The sequence below is a fragment of the Pongo pygmaeus genome, chromosome 2 (genome assembly GCF_028885625.2).
Source record: "Pongo pygmaeus isolate AG05252 chromosome 2, NHGRI_mPonPyg2-v2.0_pri, whole genome shotgun sequence".
NCBI lineage: Eukaryota > Metazoa > Chordata > Mammalia > Primates > Hominidae > Pongo > Pongo pygmaeus.
The window spans coordinates 66,167,143-66,183,055 of NC_085930.1; the positions used below are offsets into that span (position 1 = coordinate 66,167,143).

General features: G+C 44.3%; 1 protein-coding gene and 1 long non-coding RNA gene across 3 annotated transcripts in view; one reads left to right on the forward strand and one right to left on the reverse strand.

The window, feature by feature from the left end:
* Positions 1–215: 215 nt before the first annotated feature.
* On the reverse strand, positions 216–1,629 carry LOC134739166 (uncharacterized). The gene is made up of 2 exons (XR_010125698.1): positions 1,523–1,629; positions 216–1,085 (listed from the first exon to the last, which is right to left on the reverse strand). It is a non-coding gene; the product is annotated as an uncharacterized LOC134739166 (long non-coding RNA).
* VGLL4 (vestigial like family member 4) overlaps positions 506–15,913 on the forward strand; it is a 168,082-nt gene continuing 152,674 nt past the window's right edge. The window contains exon 1 of one of the 2 annotated variants that reach the window (XM_054481316.2): positions 506–849. The gene's annotated coding sequence lies outside the window, so the exon portion shown is untranslated. Of the gene's footprint in view, positions 850–1,708; positions 1,843–15,913 lie in introns of those variants that run through there. The other variant, XM_054481315.2, reaches the window with a different exon arrangement.

Below are 15,913 nucleotides of genomic sequence, written 5' to 3' on the forward strand. Positions count from 1 at the left end.
AACAGATGGGAAAACAGTTTGAAAACTGCAAAGCATTTTTTTTTTTTTTTCCAGCACGAATGTACGCTGGTATTTGTTTTCATTGTTATCATTCCCTTTGAGCAGAGCCCTCTCCCAGGGAAAGCCCTTACAGTAGGGGCTCCTAATAATGACTGAGGTTTGAGAACAGCCAGAAGGCAAGCAACATGAAGCCTTTTAAAGCAAACCAGAGGAAGTCCAGTCTCTATTTATTTTATTAAGTTAGCGGCTGGATATGCTAAGCAAATGTTTTCTTAATTGTGGCAGTACAAGAAAACAATAGGGCAAGGGTTGCTGGGGATGGCGGGGGGCGGGTATCAGGCCTCTATCCCCTGGCCCCCCACCACCAAATCCCCAGAGAAAGACAGGAAAAAATTAAAGACAGGCCTTTTCTTTTCGTGGTCACATGTCTGCCCTGCTGCTGTAATATAAGAACCTGCGCCAATTAGAAACGTTTTACCTCCTCCTCCCTGCCCCTCCCCGGGCACATTTCAGAGCAGGCCGGGTTGTGGACGCCAGGAGTTTGCCAAACACAGCAAACACTGGTGTGTGAGCAGCTGAAGGGGACTCTTTCCACTCCGATCTCCCTCCCTCCCAGCCTGTTTTGATTTACTAGGACTTCCTCCTCCGGGCGAGGCGGGGGAAGGAGGCCGCCGAGCGCCTGGAGTTGTGCGCGTGTGCGTGTGCGAGTGTGAAGTGCAGCGCTGGAGTGCAACATGCTGTAATGGGAGGAAACCGAGCGGCGTCGGAGCGCCCTGGACCGCCGCGGCCGTTCTGAGCGCAGTGGCGCCGAGCAGCCCCTCCCGCAGCCGGTGTGACCTGTCCCTTCAGGTGCGTGGCCGTCGGCCCGTCGAGGAGCGCGGCTCGGGCATGCGGGTGCCGAGAGGGGGCGACGGGGCCCAGGAGGCGGGGGAGGGAAGGTGCGCCTCGTTCCGGGGGTGAGTGGGTGTGGACGGCGAACCGGCGCGGGCGGGTGGTGCGCCCTTCCTCGGCTGCTCGGCGAGTCGGGGGAAGCGGAGGGCGGCGTGGGTGCCGCAGGTTCGGCTGAACTCCGGACACTTGGCGGGCTGTGTGTGGCGGGAAGGGCAGCAGGTCCGCGGGACGGGTCTGGTCGGACTGTGAACGTCGGCGTCCCGTGTGCTGTCCCCCGGGAGCGGGGACCTACTGTGCGCGCGTGGGGAGCCCGGCGGGCACCTGGGCTCGCACCTGGGCGCGCACAAAATGTGCGTTTGTGTTTGTGCATTTGCACGGAGCTGTGTCCCCTGGCGGGGCCTCGGGGGCCGGGGGCGTGCGAGATGCCGTGTCCACAGCAGTGTGCGCCATGTCCTCTCGCCCTGCCCGCTGGCGCCTCTCGGGAGCGCCCGCCCCGGCAAACCTCACTGCCCCAGCGCGCCGTCATCGGCCCGGGAGGCGCGAGCTGGCACAGGGCGCGCAGCTGGCGGGGGAGGGAAAGCGGCCGTTCCCTGCCGCGGCAGGCCCCGCCCCTGTCTCCCTCCCGGCTCACCTGGGCTCAGCCCCCACCTGCTCCGTGAGGGGCGTGACCGAGGGCGTGGCCTGGCTGGCCTGGCGGAGCCCGGCTCAGGGTGGGCGGTGCCTCATTCCAGGGATTCCTCGCGCTCCCGCGCTCGCGTCCGCCGGCCCGGCCCGCGCGTGCTTGTGCGTGTGCGTGTTTGGCGAGGGCCCGTGCGGGGGCTCGGGCGCGAGCGCGCCTGTGCGTCTGCGCGCCCTCGGGGTGCGCCCCGCGTCCCCAGGTCCCGTCCCCGCCCCTGGGTCCCCCGCAGGGCCAGGCCGGCCCCAGGCGGGCGCGCCCAGAGCCGCCGGGCGGTGAGTGCGGTTGACCCGGTCGGCGGGGCGGGACCCGGGCTGGGCGAGGGCTGGCCTGAGAGGGGCCTTGGGGTGGGTTGTCGGAGCAGAACCGGGATGCCCTGCGGGAGGGAGGAGGTGGCGGGTCCTCGCCGAGCCGCTCGGGAGGCGCCGGTGGGAGCGGAAGCACCTAGGCTCCCAGAGGACGTCCTGGGAGTCGGAGGCGCGGGGCGGGCGAGGAGGCCCGCGCCTGGCATCCCCGCGGTCCCCGCCGGCCTCAGGGAGGGCTGTGATGTGGACTGCGGGAAGGGGCACCGTCGCTTTTCGTGTGCTTCCTGCCCCGTCCCCGAAACAGGACTGCACACTCTCCCTGCACCCAGTGCAGGCCTCGCCGAAGAGCACAGGGCTGTTCACTTTTTGTTTTGCTTGAAGTCTCCTTTGATTCATCACCCTGAGACATTTAACTGTCTTAGGTTATGAAGACAGTGCTTGCTGGGGCTATTAGTATTTATGTACGTTGCTGGCATGTGTTCGTCTGTTTAAGTTAGATGATTAAAAAATCGGTTTCACTTTGATCGTCGGTGCTGTATGTTTGCTAGTTGTAGTCCCTTCTCTGTGATTAATAAGAACCAGCAGCCTGGCGCGGGAGGGTAGGGGTGTGGGGGAAGTGGAGGCGGCTCTGCTGGGTTTTATCAACAGCTGGTTGCCCTCTCTTTGAAAGGCACTGTCTCCCAGTTTGTGGAGTTTTAATATCTTGTTCTATACCCAAGCCTACCTCGACTCAGAAGGAGTCTGGTAGTTGTTTCCTCTAAATAGTCAAAGACAAAAAAAAAAATTAATTTGCCTATTAGGATTTGAAGGTCAGTTTTGCATACCATGTTAGCATACCAAACTTTAACTCTTTCTCTGCTCGCTGAGTCCACCGACTTGTACTGTTCGTTGTTTCCTGCTTGCATCTAATGAAGAGTCTGCGCATGACTGGGAGGGGAGTAGAGTGGGCAGTTTAAGGAGACCTTTGGGGTCGGAGCAGTAAAGCTGTCCCTATGGTGTGATCTTGGGACAAGTTATTTATTATCTCTAAGTCCCAATGCTCTCAGTTTAAATGAAGGGTTTAGAAATACTTGCTTCAGAAGTTTCTTGTCTTACGTTCAAGAGAGTTTTGAATTTTTTCTTGTATTTCCTGTTACATCTGGCCTGAAAAGTCATCTGCCCCACGGTGGAAATGATGTAAACCCTTCAATTCGTTGTTTAACTTTGGCAAAAGTTTAATCCTAGGCTAATTTCCCCTGCCACCGTTTTTTCACACTTCTGGGCAGCCTGCCTTTGCTTTCCATTTGGAAGGGAATGCAAACTAATTTTGATGTTGACCAAAACACAGTACAATTAAGAAGATAATTCTGCTATAAATAACTATGGACTACATTCCAAAACTGTGAATGTTGTAGTAAAAACAGCTCTGGGTTATTATTTCTGGAGACTTGAGTTCTAGTCCTATCAGTGTCACCGACTAGCTTTATGACCAGAAATAAGTTACTCATACTCAAACTTTGTGTCTTATTTTCCTTTGTAAAAGGGTGGTAATATCAGTTCCAATACATCACAGAGTTTCAGGAATTACAGAGAATAATGTGCTTTGAAAGTATTTTGTGTTATTTATAAATTCTTTGAAGCTTTGAAAGAGGTACATAAACACAGTTGTTACTGTTATCCCCCAACTGATTTAAAATTATGACTTTATCTGAAGATTTTAACACTTCTTAAGGACATGACAATTATGTAAAAACTTTCACTTTTAAATGTTCTGGGCTGGGCGCGGTGTCTCACCTATGTAATCCCAGCACTTTGCGAGGCTGAGGTAAGAGGATCGCTTGAGGCCAGGAGTTCCAGACCGGCCTGGACAACAGAGAGACTTCTGGCTCCCAACTGTACCAAAAAAAAAAAAAAAAAAAATTCTGTAGTGGGAAATTCCTCTTAACCCCTTATGGAGGCAGCCCTGTTACCAGTCTCTGGTGGTTGCCAAAACAAATCCAAAGGGAGATTTTATTTCATGTCTCTTCTAGGTATCTCTCGGAGAGTTTTGCTGTGCAGCTTTTGCCTTAGTAAAATAATGAGTAGGTTAACAGTAAAAGTTGTTTTGTAACTTTGAACATGACCTAACAAAAGTACTAAAAGTTGTAAGCTCGGGAGGGAAAAATAAAATACACGGGAAAATTTTAATGTCACTGAAATTGTGACAGTGTGGTGATTTTAACATACCAATGTGTCTGCTTATTGCCTGTGTGAGATGAGCTGTTGCAGCTATGAGAACCTGGTGAAAGAGAAGTTTTTTGTATGTGTGCGTTAAGAAATTTCTTCGAGGTATGTTAACTGAGGCCCATTTGTGCTTCTTTCAGGGAGCTCATCTAAAGTTAGTGAAGCTATGGGTGGGTGTTTAATAGAAGAGTAAAGTGAATGCTGCTAATCTGTAGCATTTAGGATTTGTCCACATTAACCCTCCCCCCCAAAAAAAAACCCCAATACCGTAAGAACAAGATTGCAAAATCTTGATGTAAGATTTGGCAGATACAAACTGCCAAGGTAGGAAAAGGAGTGCAGGAGGTGCTAAAACCAGAACAATTTTACCTACTTGAAATACAGAATAATAGCACTTTTGCAAAGAGAGAAAACTTTGTAGCATGTACTTTGTGTGTCTCATGCCTCAGGTCTGATAACCAGATATAGTCGATCCTCATTTTTCGTGGGTTCCGTGTTTATGAATTTGTCTACTCACTAAAATTTATTTGTAAGCCCCAAATCAATACCTCTGACACTTTCTTCGACATTTGTGGACATGTGCAGCGTGGGAAAAATTTGAGCCTCCCAATGCGCATGTTCCCAGCAGAGCTCAGACAAGGCAATACCCTGCCTGCTTGTTTCAGCTCTCATGCTGTAAACAAGTATGCTTTTTGCAGTCTATTTAGTAACATGTTTTTATATATTTTTGTGCTTTTTCTTTTTGGAGACGGAGTTTCACTCTTGTTGCTCAGGCTGGAGTGCAGTGGCGTGATCTTGGCTCACTGCAACTTCCACCTTCTGGTTTCAAGTGATTCTCTTGCCTCAGCCTCCCGAGTAGCTGGGATTATAGGCGCCCGCCACCACACCTGGCTAATTTTTGTATTTTTAGTAGATATGGGGTTTCACCATGTTGGCCAGGCTGGTCTTGAACTCCTGACCTCGTGATCTGCCTGCCTCGGCCTCCCAAAGTGCTGGGATTACAGGTGTGAGCCACCGCACCCTGCCCATTTTTGTGTTTTTTGTTGGGGATTTTGCTATTTACAGTGGCCCCCAAGTATGGTGCTAAAATGCTGTCTAATGTTCCTCAGCCAAGAAGACTGTGATGAGCCTCGTGGAGAAAATATACATGTTAGATGAGCTTTGTTCAGGCTTGAGTTATGGTGCTGTTGGCCTTGAGTTCAACATTAATGAATCAACGATAGGTATTAAATAAGGTGTCTTTAAACAGAAACATATGTAAAACAAGGTTGTGTATTGATCAGTTTGCAAAAATGTGACCAGAAGCTGGAAGGAATCTCACTCTCATTTCCCCTAGGAACAGTGGTTCAATATCCACTAATTCAGTGTTCACAGAGATTTTACAGAACACAACTACTGTGAATAACAAGAACTAGGCCGGGCACGGTGGCTCACGCCTATAATCCCAGCACTTTGGGAGGCCGAGGCAGGCAGATCACCTGAGGTCAGGAGTTTGAGATCAGCTTGGCCAACATGGTGAAACACCATCTCTACTAAAAATACAAAAATTAGCTGGGCATGGTGGCGGGCACCTGTGATCCCAACTACTAGGGAGGCTGAATCAGGAGAATTGCTTGAACCCGGAAAGCGGAGGTTGCAGTGAGCTGAGATCGCACCATTGCACTCCAGCCTGGGCGACAGATCAAGGCTGTGTCTCAAAAAAAGAAAAAACCAATAATGTTTACTGACGGAAATAACTACAGTGCTACCTAATGTTGCACTGTGTCGTGAATTAGATGACTTTATGTAGGCTTTAATAGGCTGAGAGCTGAGATTTGATTTTGGAACAATGGAGAGTTAGACCTGGGCTATTCTGGGAAGCTTGCTAACTGCTAACTTGGGCTGTGATGCAAATTCATCTTTTTTTTTTTTTTAGATGGAGTCTCACTCTGTCGCCCAGGCTGGAGAGCAGTAGCGTGATCTCGGCTCACTGCAAGCTCCACCTCCCAGTTAACGCCATTCTCCTGCCTCAGCCTCCCTAGTAGCTCGGACTACAGGCACCCGCCACCGCGCCTGGCTAATTTTTTGTATTTTTAGTAGAGACGGGGTTTCACTGTGTTAGCCAGGATGATCTCGATCTCCTGACCTCGTGATCCGCCTGCCTAGGCCTCCCAAAGTGCTGGGCTTACAGGCGTGAGCCACCATGCCCGGCCCAAATTCATCTTTTATTCTTGGGAGTAATAGGTCCCTAAGAATATGTGTCGCTTTAGCACTTGTGAATAGGAAATACTATTGAAATAAGTATTCAAATTTTAAGTCTTCAAATAAATGCAAGAGTAAGCATATCCAGAGTAAACTAAAAATGCCAAAGAGTTTCTGTTATATCGTATGCCTTGCTGTATAAGACTGAGGTCTTGAAAATGAAGAGAGAGAGATTCATAATAGCCTAAAATGAAAAAGGAAAACATGGTTCATTTTTTTCTTTTTTTTTGTATTTTTATTTATTTTATTTTATTTTATTTTTTTGTATTTTTAGTAGAAATGGGATTTCACCATGTAGACCAGGCTGGTCTCGAACCTCTGGCCTCAAGCGATCCACCTGCCTTGGCCTCCCAAAGTGCTCGGATTACAGGTGTGAGCCACCGTGCCTGGCCTCATTTTTATTTGGGCTGACAACAATGTTGAAAAATGTTGGGAATTGGTAGTCTGCTCAGAAAGTTCAGACTTTATTTTTATTTGTCCCCCTTAGATACAGTGGTTTCAGTGTGGGCCCACCATATAGTCACTTTCCATGGGACACTTTAGGGAGATGGGTGGACTTCAGCCAGCAGTAAGAATTTTGCACCAGCATCAGGCAGCATTGCACAGGGCCATGAAATATGTTGTAATGTAGGTTGGGTTTTGCAGCCCAGAGCCTGTATAGATGTCCCTCACCAGGTACATGATCAACTTTCATACAGTCTGTACATTTGCATAGTTTACACTGATACCAAACTGTATTGTAATAACTGAGGATTTTTGTCACTTTGTGGTGGCACTGTTAGCTCCTGTTGCCAGAGTGGTTGTGATGACTAAATATTGTACCCCTGCACTCCTACAGGGCTGAGACGTCTCAAGCCCTGAGCCACGTTAGCATCAGGAAACCTTGAGTGGTTGAGCAGAGCATTCATTCAGGGTTTCCATCCAGAGTGTTAGCCCTTTATTTGGTCTGAGTTAATGGGGGTCTCACTTTCTGTTGAGGTCATGGGAGGTGGAGGCACCTAAGGTTACCTGTTCCTGCTATACAGCCTCCAGCCTACATTGGAGGGTAAGAGATTGATGGCTGCCCAGCCTGTAGACCTGCCTCCTGCAGAGGTTTCACAGGAGGGGTGCTAAGCCTTATGGAAAGGGTATGATCTGGGGCTCTCACTTGAGGTTGGCAGGTAGCTGAAAAAAATCCTAATTAGGATTTTTATATATATGTGCAGATATATATATTATATATATCTGCATACATTTTTATATAGGATTTTTATATATATATGTGCAGATATATATTCTATATATCTGCATAAATATATAATATATATCTGCATATATATTATATATATGCAGATATAATATATAATATATAATTATTATATATTATATAATATATAAATTATATATAATATATTATATATAAATTATATATATTATATAATATATAAATTATATATAATATATTATATATAAATTATATATATTATGTATTATATATAAATTATATATTATATATTATATATAATTTATATATTATATATAATATATATGCAAATATATATAATATACATAATATATTTTTATGTATTATATATAATGTATATAATATATAATATATAATATATATTATATATAATGTATATTATATATACTATAATAATATATAGTATATATAATGTACATTATATATACTATAATAATATATAGTATATATAATGTACATTATATATACTATAATAATATATAGTATATATAATGTACATTATATATACTATAATAATATATAGTATATATAATGTACATTATATATACTATAATAATATATAGTATATATAATGTACATTATATATACTATAATAATATATAGTATATATAATGTACATTATATATACTATAATAATATATAGTATATATAATGTACATTATATATACTATAATAATATATAGTATATATAATGTACATTATATATACTATAATAATATATAGTATATATAATGTATATTATATATACTATAATAATATATAGTATATATAATGTATATTATATATACTATAATAATATATAGTATATATAATGTATATTATATATACTATAATAATATATAGTATATATAATGTATATTATATATACTATAATAATATATAGTATATATAATGTATACTATATATTATAATAATGTATATTATATAATATAATAATATATTATATATTATATAATATACTATATATTATATATTATATAATATACTATATATACAATGTATAATATAATAATAATGTATAATATTAATGTATAATAATATTATATATTATATAATATTTATATTATATATTATATATAATATTTATATTATATATTATATATAATATTTATATTATATATTATATATAATATTTATATTATATATTATATATAATATTTATGTTATATATTATATATATAATATTTATGTTATATATTATATATATAATATTATATATAATATAATATAAATATTATATTATAATTATATATTATAATTTTTTGTACTTTTAGCCGAGATGGGGTTTCACCATGTTAGCCAGGGTGGTCTCGATCTCCTTACCTGGTGATCTGCCCGCCTCAGCCTCCCAAAGTGCTGGGATTACAGGGGTGAACCACTGCGCCTGGCCAATTTTTGTATTTTTTGTTGAGATGAGGTTTGCCATGTTGCCCAGGCTGGTCTCAAACTCCTGGGCCCAGGTAATCTGCCCACCTCAGCCTCCCAAAGTGCTGGAATTACAGGCATGAGCCATTGTGCCCCGCCACCTCTAAATACTTTTTTTTTTTTTTTTTGAGATGGAGTCTCACTCTGTTGCTCACACTGAGTACAATGGTGCGATCTCAGCTTACTGCAAACTCCGCCTCCGGGGTTCAAGTGATTCTCCTGCCTCAGCCTCCTGAGTAGCTGGGATTACAGGTGCTCACCACCACGCCCAGCTAATTTTTGTATTTTTAGTAGAGACGGGGTTTCACCACGTTGGCCAGGCTGGTTTCGAACTGCTGACCTCAAGTGATCTGCCTGCCTCAGCCTCCCAAAGTGCTGGGATTATATGCATGAGCCACGGTGCCCGGCCACATCTCTGAATTCTTGATGGCCAAGAAGTACACCCCATGCCATGGTGTGATAGTTCATACTTTTGGGTTCGTCCTACCATTGTATATTAGTAGCTGAAACCAAATTGGTTTTAGCTCAGGGAGTGGTCTTGGGGAGGCCAGAGTGTGGACTTATGATCGAACAGGGCCAACAGGAATTAGGGTATTTTATTGTGTGCATCTGGAAGTTGGAGAGGCCATCAGGTGTTTGAGGATAGCGATGTCTGTCTGTTTCTGACTTTTGGCCCCATTACTGTGTGTGGCAGGAACACCTGGCAGTTTGAATGTGATTCCTCTGATGCTCACCCCCCTGGCCTCCACATCTAGACAAGATAGTTTCTCCATGTTCTCTTACTCTTACCTAAAGTATATCGTATCTAGCCACTGCCATGGGACAGACATGGAGTGAACATGCCTGGTGCTGTAGCTTTTATTGTGCAAGTCTTCTTGGAAAACTTCTATAACATATTTTGGAGTTGTGTTCCATTGCTTGAAAAACAATATAATCTAATATACCCCACAGTGCTGTTCCCAAGTGATTTGGTTTGGATGTTTGTCCCTTCCAAATGTTATGTGGAAATGTGATCCTCAATGTTGGAGGTGGGTCCTGGTGGGAGAGGTTGGATCATGGGAGCGATCCCTCATGAATGGTTTAGTGCCATCCCCTTGGTGATGGGTGAGTTCTCTGGTAGTTCATGGGAGATCTGGTTGTTGAAAAGAATGTGGCACCTTCTTGCCTCTTTTGCTCCTGCCCTCGCCGTGTGATGTGCCGGCTTCTGCTTTGCCTTCCATTATGATTGGAAGCTTCCTGAGGTCTCACCAGAAGCTGAGCAGATGCTGGCACCATGCTTATACAGTCTACTATGTGCCAATTAAACCTCTTTTCTTATAAATTACCCAGCCTCAGATATTACTTTATAGTGACACAAAACGGAGTAACACACCAAAATAGGTACTCGTGTCCCCTTGTTGACTAAAAAGGGACAGTTCTTTGTGGAAGGCCAAAAAATGGCTGTCAGATTTATAGCTGAGCTTGCTGTTAACACTGAATGCCCCTAAGTTTTTGTAGCTTTAAAATTGATACCTCTTGTTCCCTAATTCTCAACCTTTAGTTATTTGGAAGAACATATTAATTGAGGCTAAGGGAGTGTGAGGAAAGGCATATGGACTGGCAGAGAAAATATATGACCATTACCTGAAAAAAAAATCCACAACAAAATATATATCTATTCATGATGAATTATGTTCACATTTGACAACCACGAAAAAGGTGAATGGATAGACCAGAAACTGGTTTGCAGTGCAGTGGAGCACACAATGTACTTTGTATCTGTTTGTTTTTTTTTTTTTTTAGACAGAGTCTTGCGCTGTTCCCCGGGCTGGAGTGCAATGGTGCAATCTCGGCTCACTGCAACCTCCGCCTCTCAGGTTCAAGCGATTCTCCTGCCTCAGCCTCCCGAGTAGCTGGGATTACAGGCGCCCGCCACCATGCCTGGCTATTCTTGTATTTTTAGAAGAGACAGGGTTTCACTATGTTGGCCAGGCTCGTCTTGAACTCCTGACCTTATGATCCACCCGCCTTGGCCTCCCAAAGTGCTGGGATTACAGGCATGAGCCACTACACCTGGCCGTCTGTATCTTTTTCTAGAGCCACACTCCTCTCACTTAAATGTTGTTACATTCCAGGTGTCAACATTTCAGTGGATTATTATTATTATTATTTTTGAGATGGAATCTTACTCTGTTGCCCAGGCTGGAGTGCACTTTCCCAATCTCGGCTCACCACAACCTCTGTCTGCTGGGTTCAAGCAGTTCTCCTGCCTCAGCCTCCTGAGTAGCTGGGATTACCAGTGCCATCACCACCACGCCTGGCTAATTTTTGTATTTTTAGTAGAGACTGAGTTTCATCATGTTGTCCAGGCTAGTCTCGAACCCCTGACCTCAAGTGATCCGCCCGCCTCAGCCTCCCAAAGTGCTGGGATTACAGGTGTGAGCCACCATGCCTGGTCCTCAATGGATTATTTTTGGTTATCACTATATCCTAATGCAAAACTACCACAGAAATAAGACATTATTGAGATAGACCTAGATTTGTTTTTCAGATGCAGCATAATTTTTTGTGCAAGGTAGAGGATAATTTGTGGCTCATAAAGGAAATAAAATAAACTTGTCACCTCCTTGCTTAAAGCTTTTCGGGCCATTCCAGGATTTTTCATGAACTTAAAGTATCGGTGTTGCAGGCCCTCCAGGCACAGGTGACCTGGCCCTGTGCTGCCCACCTCAGGCCTCCCTTTTGCTGACTTCAGGGCAGCCACCCTGGCCGCCCCCTACATCACCTGCCCAGCTTTTGTGTGTTGGTCTCAGCATGTGCTGCTGTCTCCCACCTTCCCCCACCCTCCCTGCTCTTTCTGGGTCTAATTCTTCTCATTCTTTAGGTCTCAACTTCCGTTCATGTCTTCAGCGAAATCTTCCCAGACCACGCTAGCTAAAGTAGTGGACAGTGCCCTGTCATTTTCAGTACATTTACTGTCATTTGTGATTTATTTAATATATTTGCATATGTTTTGGCAAATAAGTATTTTAATACCTATAAGGCCCATTCACTTCTCAGAAAACCGTATGAGGGAGGTAATATTAATATCTCCATTTTCCAGATGAGGAAATAGACACACAGAGGTTGTCATTTCTCAGGGTTACATAGATTGGAAGTGGTTTACCTGGATTCATATTCATCCTGATGCTAATTTGATGCTGAAATAATCATGATGCTGATTTGCCTGTCAATGTGGTGCGATCCTCCATCTAATACTGTAGCCATGGTTTTTCCTCCCACATTATCAGTATGTTTTATTGGGTTTATTTAGTGCTGTGGATAGGATGTATATAAGACATAAAATGCAGAAGACTTTTTGTTTGTTTTTTAGAGATGGGGTCTCACCCTGTCACTCAGGCTGGAGTGCAGTGGTGTGATCATAGCTCACTGCAGCATCGACCTCCTGGCTTCAAGGAAGCCTCCCACCTCAGCCTCCCGAGTAGCTGGGACTATAGGTGTATGTCCCTATGCCCGGCTAATTTTGTAATCTTTTGTAGAAATGAGTAAATTTCTAAATTTCTGTGTTGCTCAGGCTGGTCTGGAACTCCTGGGCTCAAGCGATGCTCCTGCCTTGGCCTCTCAAAGCACTGGGATTACATGGCTGAGCCACCACACCCGCCTGGAAGACCTTTTTTTTTTTTTTTTAATAACTGTTATCTTCCACCTTTGCTTTGTTCTTCTGTGGCTAGATAATGCTTGGTCCCCGTCCCTCATTTCCCAGCTGTATTGTCCTTTTCTCGCACCTGCTTCCTATAGAAGCCTCTTAACTCATCCACTTCCAGTAACTTCTGGAGTCACCCTCTCCAGTCAAACCATCCTACACAGAACTTCTTCTTCTTCTTTCTTTTTTTTTTTTTTTTTTGAGGCAGGGTCTGGCTCTGTTGCCCAGGCTGGAGTGCAGTGGTGCAATTACAGCTCACTGCAGCCTCAACCCTCCATGGTCAAGTGATCCTCCCACCTCAGCTCCCTGAGTAGTTGGGACCGTAGGCCCATACCACCACTTCCAGCTCATTTTTTATTTTTTAAATTTTTTTTGTAGAAATTGGGTCTCACTATGTTGCCCAGGCTGTTCTCCAACTGCTGAGCTCAAGCAATTCTGCTTCAGCCTCCCTAAAGTGCTGGAACTATAGGCGTGAGCCACATGCCTAGACGCATGGAACTTCTAAACTAAAATAGTGTGAACATCATGTCACGGGCCAGCTCAGGGACAGATAATGACAACTGCCTGTTGCCTATGACATTAAGTATAAACCTGAAGGCCAGTTGTCAGCTGTTTCCTAAGGCCACCCGCATCAGGCTCACCTGAATTTAGCTTCTGCTGCTTCCTAACATGGATTTTCAGTTCTAGCGAGGCAGGTCCGGCCACCTGTCCCAGGTGCTCATTCCTGCCCCTGTGCCTTTTCTCAGACTGTTGACTCAGGATGACTGCACTGGGGATAAGACAGGGTCCTTGCACCTAGGAAGTATATAGAAACACAGTGTGATCCAGGAAGGTAAGGGAGGCCAGAGAGGAGAGTGACTGCCTGGGGCAGGGCAACCGGGGAAGGAAATTTTCAAAGTGGCTTTTTGAAACACACACGCATCCACAAACCACCCCCAAACAAAAAATAGATGTGCACAAGGCAAACACATTAGCTGACATTGATCTCTTTTATCACACAATACCCATTTTAGTTTTAAATAATATTTAGTCTTTGATTATCCTCTTTTTAATTTTGCCTGTCATTATCCTATCTTATAAACTTTAGTTTCCAAACAAGAGCGTGACTCCTTGAAAGCAGAGATCTATCTTCTGTTTCTCCTTAACCTTTCCTGGGCACTTGGCTGAGCTTAGAATAATTGTGTAATAAACATTGATTGATTTCATTAATAAGGTTGCAGCAGATGGCAGGTGCCTTGTGGATGAACCTTTAATACCTATTGTCTTATCTACCTACTTTGAATGTAAGTTGCTTGGGGGTTTAGGATTTCATAGCATCTGTATAAACTTAAATGTCTAATCTTCCACTGTGCTAGAATTCTGGGTCTACCTTATGTCATTCGATGCTTTTATGCTTTGATATTTTGTTTCTGTGCATACTTTATATAACCTAAGGTGTGTATTAATCTATTTAGGTCTAGAATTTTGAAAGCATTGTCCTTCAACTTAATGGGGTAAAATTAATTTAGAGAATTGTGAGTCTAAATGCTGTATTATTGCAGAGTAGGATGCTTATCAGCAGTTACTACCCCAAATCACAAGATCTTTTTTTTTTTTTTTTTTTTTTTTTGAGATGGAGTCTCGCTCTGTCGCCCAGGCTGGAGTGCAGTGGCGCGATCTCAGCTCACTGTGCAAGCTCCGCCTCGCGGGTTCATGCCATTCTCCTGCCTCAGCCTCCCCAGTAGCTGGGACTACGTTGCCCGCCACCGCGCCTGACTAATTTTTTGTGTTTTTGGTAGAGACGGGGTTTCACCGTGTTAGCCGGGATGGTCTCGACCAAATCACAAGACTTTAAACCCAGATCTTTCCTGAATAGGAAACTGGCTTGGGTGAAGAGAATATTATTACCTAGTTCTTGGGAGTTCAGCAGACTTTTTTCTGTTAGTTCCAATATCTTGTTGGTTTTCTTCATTGTTGAACAAGTTCACAAATCCTTCCTCTCAGGAGATGGTCTTTTCTGTTTTACAAAGAAGATCAGGAATGTGAGCACTGTTGGGTTTTCCCTCTTAGACTGCTGCTTTTACCCATCCTCCCTTCTCTCTGAAAAAGAAGACATGTGCGTGTGTTAGGAGATCGTTGCCTCCCTACCACTCTTAGTCTTCCATGGCCCTCCCCTCCCCTCTCTGCCTGCCAAGCTCAGTGAGCTCCGCCTCTGCGTTTTCCTGCATCCCCACGGCTCCGATGCCAGTGCCCCTCGCTGCCCTCTGCGTGCTTGTCCACGGCTCTGGCCTTCCCGTTGTCCGCCCTGCGCTCAGCTTCCCGAGCTCTACTCCGTTCCACGTGGTGCGGCCAGGATAACTTGCCCAGAACGCATGGACAACTAAGCCGCTTTTCTGCTCAGATGGAGTTTTCAGTGGCTCCTTAATGCGTGTCAAGCCGCGGTCCCATCAAAGCCCTCAGTCCTTTCACGATGTGGTCCCAGTCTAAATTTCCAACCTTGTCGCTTACTTTCTGTCCCCATTTTACTCTTGTAGGCGATTTGGGCAGCGTGTTGTTAAACCGATTCTGCTTCTGTTCTTCCCTTCTGGGGGAGGAACTTTTATATTCGTTCTTCAAAGGCTCCGCTCAAGTTCTGTTTTCTTCACAAAGCCTTTCAGAATTTATCTGTATTTCTGTAGGACTTTGTTTCTAGCACTGTTTTGACGCTTTGCACATTTTGCCCTAAGCCAGTATTTTCCCCAGATGTTCCCTGAGATGCGTTTCAGGTTAAAAATGGCTCATGACGTCTACGAGGTTTCGCGTGTACAGGGCTTTCTGTCCCCACAACGGGAGATTGAAGGCACGGGGAGGAAAATACGGTGCTTAGCTTGGTTTACTCCAGGCTTCCTCAAACTTATTTACCATAGAAAAACGTTTTTTTCTTACAAAATATGAACACCCAGTGCAGAATGCTTTGCAAGAATGCTGCCTTAAACTAGATGTCTCGGTGGCCTGCCTCCCATGCAGATTGAAAGCTCCTCGAAGGCAGCTACTGGGCTTTGTTTATTTTTCCTGCCTGGAGCTCCTTGTAGATATTTAACGTTTACTGAATGAAGTCATATTGCATGATCAGGGATCAATGTTTCTTTCTTTTCTTTTCTTTTTTTCTTTTTTTTTTTTTTTTTTTTGAGACGGAGTTTCCCTTTTGTTGCCCAGGCTGGAGTGCAATGGCTCGATCTTGGCTCACTGCAACCTCTGCCTCCCGGGTACAAGCGATTTTCCTGCCTGAG